The sequence below is a fragment of the Manis pentadactyla genome, chromosome 16, assembly GCF_030020395.1.
Source record: "Manis pentadactyla isolate mManPen7 chromosome 16, mManPen7.hap1, whole genome shotgun sequence".
Taxonomy (NCBI): domain Eukaryota; kingdom Metazoa; phylum Chordata; class Mammalia; order Pholidota; family Manidae; genus Manis; species Manis pentadactyla.
In genome coordinates this window covers 12,261,484-12,277,838 of record NC_080034.1, presented here as the reverse complement: position 1 = coordinate 12,277,838, position 16,355 = coordinate 12,261,484, and the positions used below count along the sequence as shown (strand labels likewise).

The 16,355-nt window shown below is 36.8% G+C and overlaps 1 non-coding gene across 1 annotated transcript; it reads right to left on the bottom strand.

The window, feature by feature from the left end:
• Nucleotides 1-14,473: 14,473 nt before the first annotated feature.
• LOC118927801 (U2 spliceosomal RNA) lies at nt 14,474-14,664 on the bottom strand. The gene has a single exon (XR_005030978.2). It is a non-coding gene; the product is annotated as a U2 spliceosomal RNA (small nuclear RNA).
• Between the last annotated feature and the right edge of the window lie 1,691 nt (nt 14,665-16,355).

Here is a 16,355-nt window from a genome sequence, read left to right as displayed (position 1 = left end):
TACAATCCTGAGCTGCTTCTGCCTCTGCGGCCTCACTCATTTTAAGAGGCAAAAAATCCTCTGTAGTGGAAAGCTGTGACATCCTGAAAACAATGGCTTGAGTCCACCTTTTGTAAATGTTTCTTATTACATCTATGCTTGTTTTTATTTTCTTGAATTGGTTATATGCCCATCGAATTAAACATGTTTGTTCCAGCTTAGAAACACAGGTCCTTTCCATATTCATGTCAGTTTTAAACTTTATTTTAGGTCCGTCCATTCTGATTTCTATTACTTTCATAGATATCTAAGCTGCGCTCATTCATAATTACTATTTCTGCCCTGTATCTCACTCCCCTATAAGGAAACTCTTACAAAATGTATTTTTCCCCATGTTTACTTTTTTCTGATGTTTTCCCAGTAGGCATCCTCACATTTTGATCACAATCTTCTCCCCTTTGTTACTCATTGATGCTTTCATCCTAGGCATTCTCACCTAGAAAAGGAGCTGCTGATGTCTTCTCAATTTTCCTTACCTCTCTCACTTTTTTTCTGTCTAAAGGAATCACAAACCTAACAGCTCAAACAGATGTCTGTTTCCTCTTGAACTTACTAGGCTTTCTGTCTTTATGTCTCACTAAATAGCACAATCCACCTAACTACTCAAGACAAAACTCAGAAATCGCCTATCACTTCTCGTTTCCTCATTACTCACATTCAAAACCACCAGGTCCTCTAATTCTAAAATAGATGTCAGCACTTCACTGTGTCTGTTCCTACTCCCCACTTCACTTTACTTTCTTCTCTGCCAAGATCGCGATAGCTTAGCTGCTTTTCTGTTTCAGTAGATCCCCACATAAGTCTAAATTTATGTTCTATAGGTGACATGTAAACTGGCTTCTGCTTATTGCTCTTGACACATCTCCTGCCATGCTCAGCCACATGAGGTTTTGGGTTGTGTTTATTTTTTTGTTCTCACTATTTTACAAAATGTTAAACTTATTCCCAGTATGGAGTCTTTGCACTTGTTGATCTTTCTGCTGGGGATGCTCTGTTCTTAACTCTGATTGGACGGTCCTTTCTTGCCATGAAGGCTTCAGTGACCTCCACTGGGATAGCTTTTGATTGCTCAAACTACCAACTACCGTCCCTTTTCCTTACTTTAATTAAGCCCAGTGGCTTCATGCTTAATTTTTATTATTCTAGTAACGATGGAACTGACATTTTCATGTTTTTTTTTAATTTTTACTTTTTTTTATGTGCTATCTTCCCATAGTAGAATATATTCTAACAGGCACCTTGACTGTTATGTTCATCTTGGCCCAGAGTGAAACTCAATGAATACTTGCTGAATTAATGACTGAATAAGGAAATAAATCTACTTTGAAAGTGAGGATACTTTTATATACTAAGTAATCTAGAGAATTATAGCTAGGATGCATCTTAGAGTTATCTAATCCAACAGACTCATTTTATAAATCAGGAAGCGAGACCAGGGTAGATTATACAACCTGCTGAAATTCACACAGATAGCCACTAGAAGAATTAAAACTGTAATGTGTAGTCCCCATAACATGCAGAAACATTGAAACAAGGAAAGAAATGATCAGTAGTTTTTCATATGACGTTCTCTCTGTCACATCACCTGTTACTCCATTAGACACCTTTATTTTCTTTCAAATTTATTCTTACAAAGTAATAGCATAAAAAATGAGGTAATGCAAAAGGATGAAGTTATATCTAGACTCCCTGTCCCAGCTCACTAAGGAGCTTAGAACTCATCACTGCCATTCGTACAATAACTGAACAAATTGAGAATAACTGACTTGGATGCACCAGAAAACAGAGGTCACAGGCAAACCACCAGTCCAAAATCTGGAAAGACATGTGGGTACAGAGAGTCACAGTCAACATCTGTGAACCTGAACCAGGAACCACTGGAGCCATTAACTGGTGGGAACATTTAAATGGTGATTTTTACATATTGCTGGAGATTGACTGACTATGGACTAGCAAGAAAGTATAAAATTCATGGAGGCTATAGTCTTAGGGGTCCTCCAAGCATTCACAGGTTTTATATCCAGGACTCCACAAGTTCTTATGTTGAAGGGCCGAGAAACATATTCCCACTGCAGCTCTTGCAGGGGAGGAGGGGCGTAGAATAAACATTGTGAAATATACCTAGAGAATTTCCCAGAAACAGAGGACCATTCTCCAGGGAAAAGTCTACACCGAAGCTTAGCCTATCTAGGTCAAAGGCAGTTGTAAGGTTCCAGGCCTGCTAACCTTCCTGTCTCACTTAAGGGGGCAAAAGCTAAAAGGTGCTTGTGAAGGACACAGCCCAGGGATACAGGTCTATGAAGAAACTGAGATATAATCATAAAATGATCACTTTCCTTCTCTAACACCATGTCAGATCAGTAGAGCACTGTAGAATAACAGTCATTTACAGCTGAAAAACAGTAAAACAGACTCTATCTAAGGAGGAGTTCTTAGGGAATGCCAAAGAAAATTGTGGAGACAAAAATAAGAATGCTAGAAGAATTTGAACTGTGTGGCACCTATAGCTGCAGAAGTGATTAACCACAGTCCCATTCTGGGCCAATTAACATAAAGCCTCAAACCAATGGCCTATTTACCTCAGTTCATAGTATCTGTTAAACCATGTACAACTTTCAACCAAAAATACTACAAGGCATATCAAACGGCAGGAAAAAGCACAGCCTGGGGAGATAAAGCAAGCATTCGAACAAGACTCAGATATGACACAGATTTGGGGAATATCATATAGGGAATTTAAAACAACTGTTAGTAATATGTTAAGGGCTCTAATGGAAAAAGTAGACAACATGCAAGAAAAGATGGGTAAAATATAAGCAGAGATGAAAAAATCACAAAAACACTCAAATGGTAATACTAGAAATAAAAAAAAAAATGTTTATATGGAAAGACAAATGACCCTGAATAACCAATAAAATATCAAAGAAAAATAATGAAAGTCAAAAGGCTGACAGTCATTGATTTCAAGACTTTTTATAAAGCTACAGTAATTAAGATGGTCCTGTATTGCTGAAAGAATAAACACAGATCAAGGAAAAAGCTGTAATAAATCTGTCCCTCTTTACACATTGTTTCTATCCATATCCTTTAAATATTTGTTTTTATCTGTTTTCCTCATTATGTCTGCAATTCGAGCTTATACATTTATACTTCTTTCTGATTTTTCAACTTTAGATATCTGTTCATTGCTTAGCATTCCACACAAAGAACTCAGATTTGTACAATAATAATATAACCAGTAACATATAAAATCTTGCCTATATTCCCTTCCTTTTAAAGCAATTGTCATTATTTGCTTAGGTTACATATAGATCACTTCGTGTTTTTCTTTCTTCTTGTACTTTATTTTAAAACAGTGAAATTATTTCTGTCTTCTAACCCTCCTTACGTGAATTAATGCATAGACTTCACAAGTCTATTTTGAATATAATCAACACCATCAGATCAAAGAGGCTTAGAAAAAACCACTAACTTAAGAGCTACATAATCAAGCAAAGACAGATGACAGGAATGCACAGGTCACTTTTTGGGTGGAAAACTACACAACCAGAAGTGAAATTTCCTCCCTTCCCTCTCTTGTTTCCAAAAGGGTAATCTTTACAACGGCCCAGAATGAGGAGGATTTTCTGGACACCCCAGAGAGCTGACTTAACACCTGTGGCAGCAAAACTTAGTTTTTTCTTATTGATTTGTATTTGTCACTGAATACGGTCTTTCAATTTATAGTAAAGCTCTGCCAATTTAGCAGTCCTTGGTAATTAGTGAACTAAAAGAAAGAAGAATTTTTAGTAAATATGTCAGAAATTGAAGACCTTAAATAAACCAAGAAGGAAGTGTGATCTGAATCTTAATCACTACTGTCCGTGATCTTCACTTAAAGATTAGATGACTTGACATAAAAACGACTAAAAAAACAAACTAATGAAGATACTTAATTTCTGCTAATTAACAAAACAATAACTTGATACAAATTCAGAACCCTTCCATCTCCAACAGATTCACCTAAATAAATTACAAGTGTAAAATCTGTAAAAGTATTATTAAAAAGATTAACATCAGGGGGTTTTTGACAAACATTACCAAAAGGGCTCAGAAAAGAAAAGGTGTTTTAACAAAGAGAAATGTTGATTTAGTTAGCTGTGTGCTTCATCGATAGCATCTGGCCTGACCACTTAGTACAGTCTTTTGAGTTAAAAATCAGAAACTTCTTTTCTCCTACCTTAATAATTACATCAGATCTTAATTAACAATGAGTTTTTTTTCACTTTCAGTTATTACTAAAAGATCTGGAAAGATCAAGGGAATGCAGTAGGGCCCCTTGTTTATCATATCAGTGGCCTTCTAATTCCCCTGAAAGCTGTGTTTTCATATCCTAACATAACAAATATCTTTCATCTGACATTCATAGTGAGTGTCCACCTGCCTGAGAGTTTCAGCCCCTGGCAAGTTCTCTTTGGCTTCAGTGAGACCTAAAAATGACAACTGAAATGGGGGCAAAAGGGTTTATACCAGCTTTATTCTCATGGTGGCAGGTCAAATGCTAGAATCCTGTCCACCTCAGGGTGCACCTGCATGCAGCAATCTGGTCTCTGCCTCCAGGCCTGTCCACCACCTCACAGCCCTAGAGCACTGGGTAGAGCTCTTCATAGAGTCAATAATAGCTCATTGCCCACACATGTGCAAGCATGTACCTGCGAACATTGCATGTGCACAGTGGGCAAGCAGACCAGGGTCAGGTGAGAATCCTGGCCATGGAACTTCCATTATCCTTACAGTGGGCCTTTCCCCTCCACCCTATTCCATTAAATATCCAGGGTATTTATAGCTGAAACAGCTGAAATGTATTAAAATGCTTTATTTCCACAGATGCACTTAGATTAAATCAGCGGAGTGTGACATCCATTCTGCAGTTTTGATTTGCATCAATCTGTATGGCACATAATTGACCATTCCTAATGGCCTTGTTTCAGAGAAGAAATACATTAAACATGTGTCTAAAGAGTAAAAACAAAAGAGACTTGACAGATATCTAGCTAATATGATCATCAGGAAAATAGGTTATTTAGCACATGAATTTCTCAGTTGCCAATCCAGTTTTTGAGGCACTTTAATGGACAGTTTATTTTAGCCTTTCAGATCTAAAAATTGTATACCATAAATATTTCAGGAGATATTTTGGGAAGTCAAATGTCACTACATACCAAAGAAGAATGGAGGTTTGAAGAATCAGATATTTCTTTGCATATATGTTTGTAAACATATAGCTGCATTCATGATGAATCTGAATACCATCTCATTTTATGTAGTCATTGTCTCACCTGAGGGTTTCAGCTCTGGGCTGGTTCACTATGGATTCAGTGAGATCAAGAAATGACAATGGAACCTTCTTGGGGTAAAAGGGTTTATACCCACCTTTATTCTCCCGGCGGCAGGCCGAGCACTAGGATCACATCTGCATCCAGCCGTCCGCAGGTCTGTGATCCACCTCAGTCTCTGCCTTTGCCCAGTGATGGGTATGGTGGTATATTATGTCCTCTGAGTTTTGTATCAGGTACATCTGTGAAATTTCATTCTCAATTTTTTTGCATAGGTTCCCTCCCCTGTCCATTAAATTGCACATGTTTTTCCTGAAGGTTTTTTTTAAAATAATGTGATTGGTAATTGGTAAACAACAGAAACTCAATCATCTTAATTTTACAGATCAAATTGGCTTTATTGAACAATTCAGAATTGAGCAGTATCCCGTCTAGCAAATAGAAAGTAGTTTTGTTGAGCTGTGGAAAAAGAATGTTTGTAAAGAGAGAGAAGGCGCAAAAGAAGGAAATTATTAGCAAAATATGCATTGTTTTAGTCAAGGACACCCTCCTAAGAGGAACTGAAGGGACCTACCAGTAAATTTCATAGTGCTGACCAGGAAATTCCATGTTGGCTGGAGTTTTAAAGACTTCATTGCCGGGGGACTCAAACTGCAGTTGGGTTAAGTTGTAAGTCTTGGTTTGCTGATGCCAGATCTTAAAATAAGTGACTCCATTTCGGGCCTATGGTTTTCTTTCTGACAGTTACATCTACTCTCTCAGCTTTCCAGTTCTCTGTGCTAGAGCAGGCAATGCAAGCAGGAATCTGAGATCATAAAAGCAGGATTTCTGGATTCTCATCCTTGTTTCACCACTTGCAGAGTAATCTTGGAGAAACTTTTAAATTTGCATGGCATAAGATTCCACAACTGTACAATGTGTGTGATGTTAATAACTAAGTTAGTGACTATTAAAATACTAATAAAATACTTAGTATAATTCCTACCACAGAGGAAGTATGCAATAGTGGTAGGTATAATCATCATCATTGTCATTAAATTAATTATCATCATCATTGTCATTAAATTACCTCAATTCTCATTGCCCTTGAAGTTCCCTTACAACCTAATAATCACATTTTTTATATCATACCCCAAATTATACAATACAAATTTTCAATACTTAAGTCTGGAATGAACACTTTGGCATATCATGTACACCCTGCATATATGGAAATTTTCAACCACTGTCTAGATTCATATATCTAGCCACTTAACTGATTTATTTCCACTGTATCTTCTCTTCATTTTAGGTTCTGTTAATACTGTAAATAAAAAATTGATATATTTTAATATCTAATTTGTTTAAAAATTACATTCAACTAAAATGTATATTAAAATATTCCCCTTTGTGTTTCAACTTCACTGAAATTCTTTGTATATTTTTAAATGACATTCTTGTTTTTTTCCTACTCACAATGGATTGTACCATTTTATTTCACAACATCAGCTGCTACACTTCTAAATAAATGGTATATATGTTAGCAATATTTCAGGACCCCGATGTTTATAGTTCTTTATACCTTGGGGAAAGTGAGAAAAGGTTTCCTTTAGCAAACTCTTAATTTAAAATAATTTACAATGTCATTCTGCCTAATTGAGCCTAAACAGTTTCAGAGAGGAACAACATTGTGTGCTCATTTCTTGTAGATTAAGCCACAGTGTTGGCCTCAGAGAATTGTTTCTATTCCTGGCATCATCCCCCATCCACATGACCTTATCTAAGTCATTCACACTGCAAATTCCCATACCATCTATGCAGGAATAAGAACTGCCTATAGCAACCTGTTCTTACCAGGAGGAATCTTGAGTTGTCTAACAGAAAGCCAAGGGTTTCAGTAGTTTTTCCTTCATTTTTTTCCCATTAGTTTTTCATGGAATCTTCTCATCCCTATGGTTGAGATTGGTTGGTTAGTATCCTTCTGTGATGAAAATGGAATAATTGTGAGCACTAGCTAATTTAAACACACTTTTTAGTAGCTAAATATCATATTCTTCATCTAACATTATTATTGTAGCCCCAATGTTGATAAGTATGATAAGTTTATTCTATTTTATGATTATTTCAAATTGCTCTTAAAGAAGGGAAAATGGAAATAGTATAAAAATATGAGCTTTGAAATGTTCACATGCACTTTTTCTTTTAAAGACAAATAGATACCTGTAATTATATGTAAATAAGGCTTAAACCATACAGGTATATAAATCATTTTGCCATTTTCCTTTAAATGTTTGGATATATTCTTGCTCTTCCTGAAAGTAATTTGTTCTACATGTAGAAAACATTAAACATATTGTAATAGAGGATAGAGAGCAAAGAGTATGAAATAATCCAGGTACTTTTAGATAATTAAATTGATTGTAGATAGTGGCATTTAAAGAAATTTTCACTCATAGAAGTGTATGCTTTAAGTGATAACATTGATGGAAATTTTAATTCTGCATTTTTATTTTAATACATTTGCTTTTACTCAGACACCAGTATTTATTCAATGGGCAGGACCATGAGGTACCCATTGAAAGTGGAAAGAGTATCAGATATTCAGGTTAAGGCCAGAGTTCAATGCAATATACTTGAACTGGTTTGGGTTTTCCTTGTATCTTTCAAAGCAGTCTCTGTCAATTAAGGATTCTTTTCCTTCTTCAGATCAGTAGGCTCTTGTTTTTGTACTAAGTTCCTTCCCTCTGTTACATAGAACTTCCTTGTTTCTTCCAGGAATTTATTCTCAAAACATTCTTGGTAAATTTACAAATCAGAAAGCATATTTAAAAGGTTTTGAATCAAACATCAATCAACCTCTTCACCATTCCTTTCTTTTTCAATCCATAAGAGTCCCATCTATAGTCTTGCTCTGAATGTTCTGATCACAAATTGTGTGTGATTTAAATAATTCAAGCCCCATGTCCCAAATGGAAGATAACACTGGAATCTGAAAAACATCAGTTCTATCTAGGAACAGAAAAATGTTCCTAATCATGATCTTTTGTTACCACAGTGAAAGATAGGGATGCACCGACACAGATTCAAGATGGCAGTGTGAGAGGTGAGACAGAGAACTCCTCTCAAAACCACAAATAGTACAAAAATATAGTTAATACAACTAACCATAAAACAGCAAAAAGAAAGAAGGCTGAACCAGACTGTATACAGACCTCATGAACAGAGCAGACCTCACAAAACAGGATAACATATGAAAGCCTTGATCCGGCAGGACCCAGGCCCTTCCCCCACCCCAGCTTACTGATGGGAGGAAGAGAAATGGAGCAGGGGAGGTGGTGGAAGCCTGGGACTGCTGAACACATAGCCCTGGAGATCTGCTTTGTGAGCAGAAACCTATATTGTGTGGTGCTCTGGATGTTGGGGAGCTCGGACAGGCAGAGTGCTTGAGAGAATGAGATTCTGGCCATTTGTGGAGGAGGGGATCCACATCCAACCGCTCTGTGTCAGAGGAAAGCCAGGTGGTCTGAGAGGCTTCCTAACAGTGAGAAGGCTGCTGAAGGAATGGGGTTTGCATGGAGCTTGCTGCACGGGAGAAGGGAGATATGGACAAGGTTGTCTGGGCGTGCTCTGCTCAGCTGGTTGGGAACTTTGAGGAACTTCAGGTGCTCCATCCCCCTGGCTACCTACTCAGCTCTGAGGCCCCCCACTGTGACACGCAGCCTGCTGTGCCTTCTCCCTAGCCTGCCAGCATCAATTGCAAACCGGCAGTCACTGTGCTGGCATCAGGACAGCCAGAGGGAAGCCCTGTCTACAATAGCTAGAGACGCCAAGCACAGAGGCTTACACCTGTGTGCTCGGCCCACTGGCTCTGACACTGGAGACGGGCACCACAGACAGGAATCAGGAAACAGATATTACCTCCTCTCAGGCACCAACTCTGCTCCTCTATGACCCCCAACCTCACTCTAGGGGCTGAGCAGCTCCTAAGACTAGAGCTTCTGGGCACTAGTGGGCACCACACAGAAATATGAAACATCAAAAGAACATGGTTCAGACCAAAATCTTACAAACCCCAGAAAAAAGGCCAAATGAAAATGAGCTCACTAATCTGCTTGAAAGAGAGTTCAAAATAAAAATCATAAACATGCTTATGGAGGTGCAGAAAAATATTTAAGAACTCAGGAATGAATTTAAGTTGGACATTCAATCATTAAGAAATTCCTTATCTGAAATGAAACATACCATGGAGGGATTTAAAGGCAGATTAGATGTAGTAGAAGAGATGGTAAATGGAATAGAAATTAGAGAAGAGGAATACAAAGAAGCTGAGGCACAGAGAGCAACAAGAATCTCTGAGAATGAAAGAATATTGAGAAAACTGTGTGACCAATCCAAGTGGAAAAATATTTGCTTTATAAAGACACCAGAAGAAGGAGAGAAGAAGGGATAGAAAGTGTCATTGTGGAGGTAATTGCTGAAAACTTCCCCAATCTGGGGAAGGAGATTGTCTCTCAAGCCATGGATATCCACAGATCTCCCAACACAAGGGACCCAGGGAAGACAACACCAGGACATATAATAACTAAAATGGCAAAGGTCAAGGATAAAGACAAACTTTTAAAAGCAGCTAGAGAGAGAAAAAAGATCACATACAAAGGAAAACCCATCATGCTATCATCAGACTTCTCAGCAGAAACCTATGATATATTTAATGCAATGAAGCAGAAGGGCCTTGAACCAAGAATACTCTACTCAGCAAGGTTATCATTTAAATTTGAAGGAAGGATGAAACAGTTTTTGGATAAGCAAAAGCTGAGAGAATTTACCTCCCACAAACCACCTCTACATTGCATTTTGGAGGGACTCCTATAGATGGAAGTATTCCTAAGGCTAAATGTTACCCAAGGGATAGACAAAGAGTACAGAATATGATTCATAACATACAAAGAATGGAGGACAAAGAAAAAGGAGGGTAAAAAGAAAAAGAACCTTTAGGTTGTGTTTGTAATAGCATATGAAATGAGTTAAATTAAACTGCTAGATAGCAAGGGAATTACCATTGAACCTTTGGTAACCATGAATCTAAAGCCTACAATGGCAATAAGTATATCCCTATTGATAATCACTCTAAATATAAATGGTCTGAATGCACCAATCAAAAGACAGAGTCACTGAATGGATAAAAAAAAAACAATACCCATCTATGTGCTGCCATAAGAGACTCACTTCAAACCCAAATACATACACAGACTGAAAGTAAAGGGATGGAAAAAGATACTTTATGCAACTAACAGTGAGAAAAAAGCAGGAGTTGCACTACTTGCACCAGACAAAATAGACTTCAAAACAAAGACAGTTACAAGAGACAAGGACATTAGATAATGATAAAAGGGTCAGTCCAACAAGAGGATATAAGCATTATAAATATCTATGCACCCAACACAGGATCACCTACATATGTGAAACAGATACTAACAGAATTGAAGGGGGAAATAGAATGCAATGCATTCATTTTAGGAGACCTCAATACAGCACTCTCTCCAAAAGACAGATGTATCAGACAGAAAATGAGTAAAGAGACAGAGGCACTGAAAAACATACTAGAACAGATGGACTTAACAGACATCTGCATAACACTCCATCCAAAAGCAACAGGATACACATTCTTCTCAAGTGTACATGGAACATTTTCAAGAATAGATCACATACTAGGTGACAAAAAGAACCTCAGTAAATTCAAAATTATTGAAATCCTACAAATCAGCTTCTCAGATCACAAAGGAAATAAATTACACAAAACAAAAAAGCCCACAAACACATAGAGGCTTAACATGCTCCTCAATACCCAATCGATCAATGACTAAATAAAAACACAGATCAAGCAATGTATGGAGACAAATGACAACAAGAATTCAACAACGCAAAAATCTGTGGGATGCAGCGAAGGCCATTCTAAGAGGGAAATATATTGCAATATAGGCCTACCTTAGGAAAGAAGAATAATCCCAAAAGAAGAGTCTTAACCCACAATTAATGAAACTAGAAAAGGAAGAACAAATGAGGTCCAAAGTCAGTAGAAGGAGCGACATAATAAAGATTAAAGTAGAAATAAAATTGAGATGAATAAAATAATAGAAAGAATCAATGAAAGCAGAAGCTGGTTCTTCAAAAAAATTAAATAGATAAACCCCTAGCCAGACTTATAAAGAAAAAACGAGAGCCTGCACACATAAACAGAATCAGAAATGAGAGGAAAAATCACTACGGACACCTCAGAAATACAAAGAATTATGAGAGAATACTATGAAAAATTATAGGGTAACAAACTGGATAACCTAGAAGAAATGGACAACTTTCAAGAAAAATACAACCTTCCAAGGCTGACCCAGGAAGAAACAGAAAATCTGAATAGACCAATTACCAGCAAAGAACTTGAATTGGTAATCAAAAACTGCCTAAAAACAAAACTGCTGGACCTGATGGTTTCACTGCTGAATATTATCAAACATTTAGTGAAGACCAAATATTCATCCTCCTTAAAGTTTTCCCAAAAGTAGAAGATGAGGGAATACTCCAAAACTTATTCTATGAAGCCAACATCACTCTAATACCAAAACCAGGCAAAGACACCACAAAATAAGGAAATTATAGACCAATATCTCTGATGAACATAGATGCAAAAATACTCAACAAAAATATTACCAAACTGAATTCAAAAATACATCAAAAACATCATCCATCATGATCAAGTGGGATTCATCCCAGGGATACAAGGATGGTACAACATTTGAAAATCCATCAACATCATCCACTACATCAACAAAAAGAAGAACAAAAACAATATGATCATTTCCATAGATGCTGAAAAAGCATTTGACAAAATTCAACATCTGTTCATGATAAAAACTCTCAACAGAATGGGTATAGAGGGCAAGTACCTCAACATATTAAAGGCCATATATGACAAACCCACAGACAACTTTATACTTAACAGTGAGAAGCTGAAAGATTTTCCTTTAAGATCAGAACAAGACAAGGATGCTCAATCTCCCCACTTTTATTCAACATAGTGCTGGAGGTCTTAGCAATGGCAATCTGACAACACAAAAAATAAAAGGCATCCAGATTGGCAAAGAAGAAGCCAAACTTTCCCTGTTTGCAGATGACATGATATTGTACATAAAGAACACTAAAGAATCCACTCCAAAATTACTAGATCAAATATCTGAATTCAACAAAATTGTGGCATACATGATACACAGAAATCTGTTGCATTCCTATACACTAACCAAGAGCTAGCAGAAAGAGAAATCAGGAAAACAATTCCATTCACAATTGTGTCAAAAAGAATAAAATACCTAGGAATAAACCTAACCAAAGAAGTGAAAGACCTATACCCTGAAAACTACGGGACACTCTTAAGAGAAATTAAAGAGGACACTAAAAAGTGGATGCGCTTAGCTAGGAAGAATTAATATTGTCAAACTGGCCATCCTACCTAAAGCAATCTACAGATTCAATGCAATCCCTATCAAAATACCTACAGCATTCTTCAATGAACTAGAGAAAATAGTTCTAAAATTCATATGGAACAACAAAAGACCCCAAATAGCCAAAGCAATCCTGAGAAGGAAGAATAAAGCAGGGGGAATTACACTCCCTTATTTCAAGCTCTACTACAAAGCCATAGTAATCAAGAGAATTTGGTACTGACACAAGAACAGACCCATAGACAAGTGGACCAGAATAGAGAGCCCAGATATAAACCGAAGCATATATGGTCAATTAAATATAATAAAGGAGCCATGGATATACAATGGGGAAATGACATCCTCTTCAATAGATGGTGCTAACAGCTACATGTAAGAGAATGAAACTGGATTATTGTCTAACCCCATACACAAATGTAAACTCAAAATGGATCAAAGACCTGAATGTAAGTCATGAAACCATAAAACTCTTAGAACAAAATATAGACAATAATCTCATGGACATAAACATGAGTGACTTCTTCATGAACGTATCTCCCTGGTCAAGGGAAACAAAAGAAAAAATGACCAAGTGGGAGTATATCAAACTAAAAAGTTTCTGTACAGCAAAGGACACCATCAGTAGGACAAAAAGGTACCCTACAGTATGGGAGAATATATTCATAAATGACAGATCCAATAAGGGGTTGACATCCAAATTATATAAAGAGCTCACACATCTCAACAAACAAAAAGCAAATAAGCCAATTAAAAAATGGGTGGAGAATCTGGACAGACACTTCTCCAAAGGAGAAATTCAGATGGCCAACAGGCACATGAAAAGAAGCTCCATGTTGCTAATCATCAGAGAAATGCAAATTAAAACCACAATGAGATATCACCTCACACCAGTTAGGATGGTAAACATTCAAAAAGACAAACAACAACAAATGTTGGCAAGAATGTGGAGAAAGGGGAACCCTCCTTCACTGCTGGTGGGAATGTAAACTAGTTCAACCACTGTGAAAAGCAGTATGGAGGTTCCTCAAAAAACTCAAAATAGAAATACCATTTGACCCAGGATTTCCACTTCTAGGAATTTACCCTAAGAATGCAGGAGCCCAGTTTGAAAAAGACATATGCACCCCTATTTTTATCACAGCACTATTTACAATAGCCAAGAAATGGAAGCAACCTAAGTGTCCATCAGTAGATGAATGGATAAAGAAGAGGTGGTACATATACGAATATTATTCAGCCATAAGAAGGAAACAAATCCTACCATTACAACAACATGGATGGAGCTAGAGGGTATTATGCTCAGTGAAATAAGCCGGCAGAGAAAGACAAGTAGCAAATGATTTCACTCATCTGTGGAGCATAAAAACAAAGCAAAAACTGAAGGAACAAAACAGCAGCAGACTCACAGATCCAAAGAATGGACTAACAGTTACCAAAAGGAAAGGGACTGGAGAGGATGGGTGGGAAGGGAGGGATAAGGGGGGAAAAGGGGCATTACGGTTAGCACTCATGAGAAGTAATGATTCTATAGCATCTTACTATGCTGATGGATAGTGACTGTAATGGGGTATGTGGGGCAGACTTGATAATAGGGGGAGTCTAATAATCATAATGTTCAAGTAATTGTACATTAACGATATCAAAAAGAAGGGAGGGTGCACCGTTCCTGGAAGTACTGCAATACCAGGCCAATGCGTGAAGCGGATGGAGAAAGCTCCTACTCCAACTTCCTGCTGCAAAAATCCATTTAATATATTGTTCTCGGATAAAGGACATATCAAATGTTAAACTGATAAGAACAGATTCTACACTTGATCTTAGCCAAAAGGCCAAGAAGCAATTCAGATACGCTTCTATAAAATCATTTTTCACACCTCAGTTAAAATTCTTTTAATTAAAATCTATTTAATATGATGTCTACAGATACATTTTTGTACAGTTAGACCATAGCCAAAATAGAGCTCGTATTTAATTCCAATTGACCCACCTTTGGGAAGTTTACTACCTTTGACATAGATGTTCCAAAATATGTCAGTGACAGTAATCTAAAATCTAGACCCCTGAAACCCTTTTCATTTAATTAAAAAAACTACACCATTTTACAATGGACAACACTGAATACATTCCAGCAACTGAGTAGTAACTGGACATAACCTTCTATAAGAACTAAATTAAAAGCTTGTATGTTCCAAACCATAGGGCAAGAAGTGGAGCCCACCCAGTGAGCAACAGTCTTGGGTAAGTATAGGAAATTGAAATGGGAGTTTGGGGCAGTTTACAAGACTAATTTGTAGAGCTGGGTACAAGTGAAGAGAATGCTGCACATAAAAGGGGCCCAAGAATCATTATAATTATACCCGTGAATCTCTTGGCAGACTGTTAAGTTATGCATACTTAGGCTAGACTCCACTAAAACTAGCAGAAAAAAAAAGGACTATGCAAACATCTGAGCTGAGTAGAGAATCCAGAAGTGGCTTGGGGCCAAGAGACATTAGACTTCTAACAGATTGGACTGGAGAAGTCTAATTGATCTCCTCACCATGTAACTGAGATTCCACAAGGCCACGGTTTTAAGAGTATGGACATAATCAAGATGTGACAGGATCAAAGTGATCCACAGTAAATTAGTTTTTCACTAGGGGAAAAAAAAAAATACCTCAATATACATGCAAGAAAGGAAACAGAAATGACTCTCAACAATATAATGTCAACAACATTCACCACACAAAAAACAAACTACTAAATACAAGAACTAGGAAATTGCATCCCATAAATGTAGGAAAGAAGTCAATAAAAACAGACTCAGAGTTTGACAGCATTGTTGGAATTAGCAGATGAAGACTTCAGAGAAGCTATTCTAAATATATCTAAGTAGTTAAATGAAAAGACAGAAACCAGGGTCGAGAGCTATGAAAGATAGGAAAATTTATTCTATTTGCAAACTAAAACTTAGCCTGCCAGTTACATTTCTTCTATCAGAGACATGAAACTCCTGGGTCAGAAATGATTCCATTATGTGTTACACAGCAACTGCATGAGCTGCCTGTTTGTGTCAGTTCTTCTTGCAAATATTAATATTTTAGTGCATTTTTATTCATACCTTTCATATATGCTGCATAATTAGAGCTAATATACATGGTTCCCTTATGTATTTGTCAGGTTCTTTGTTCTGTACACTGCATATTAAATTCCCATTATGCAAAATATTATTTTATACTGTAGGTTAGTGGTTCTGAAATTCTTTGCTTCAAGATTTCTTTATATTCTAAAAAAAGTCAGAATGTCAGTGAGTTTTTTATGGTACATATTGATATTTACTATATTAGAAAATAAAATTGAGATAATTAAAAATATCAATTCATTTCAGAATAACTCATAAATTCATGTTATATAAATAATGTAGATTTTTATTTTTTATTTTTCATGGAATTGTTATGAGTTTTTGTAAATCTCTGTAATAAGTAATAAAAATAGCTGGATTCACATATCTGCTTCTGCATTCTACATGTTTCAGTTTATTTCAATATGATAT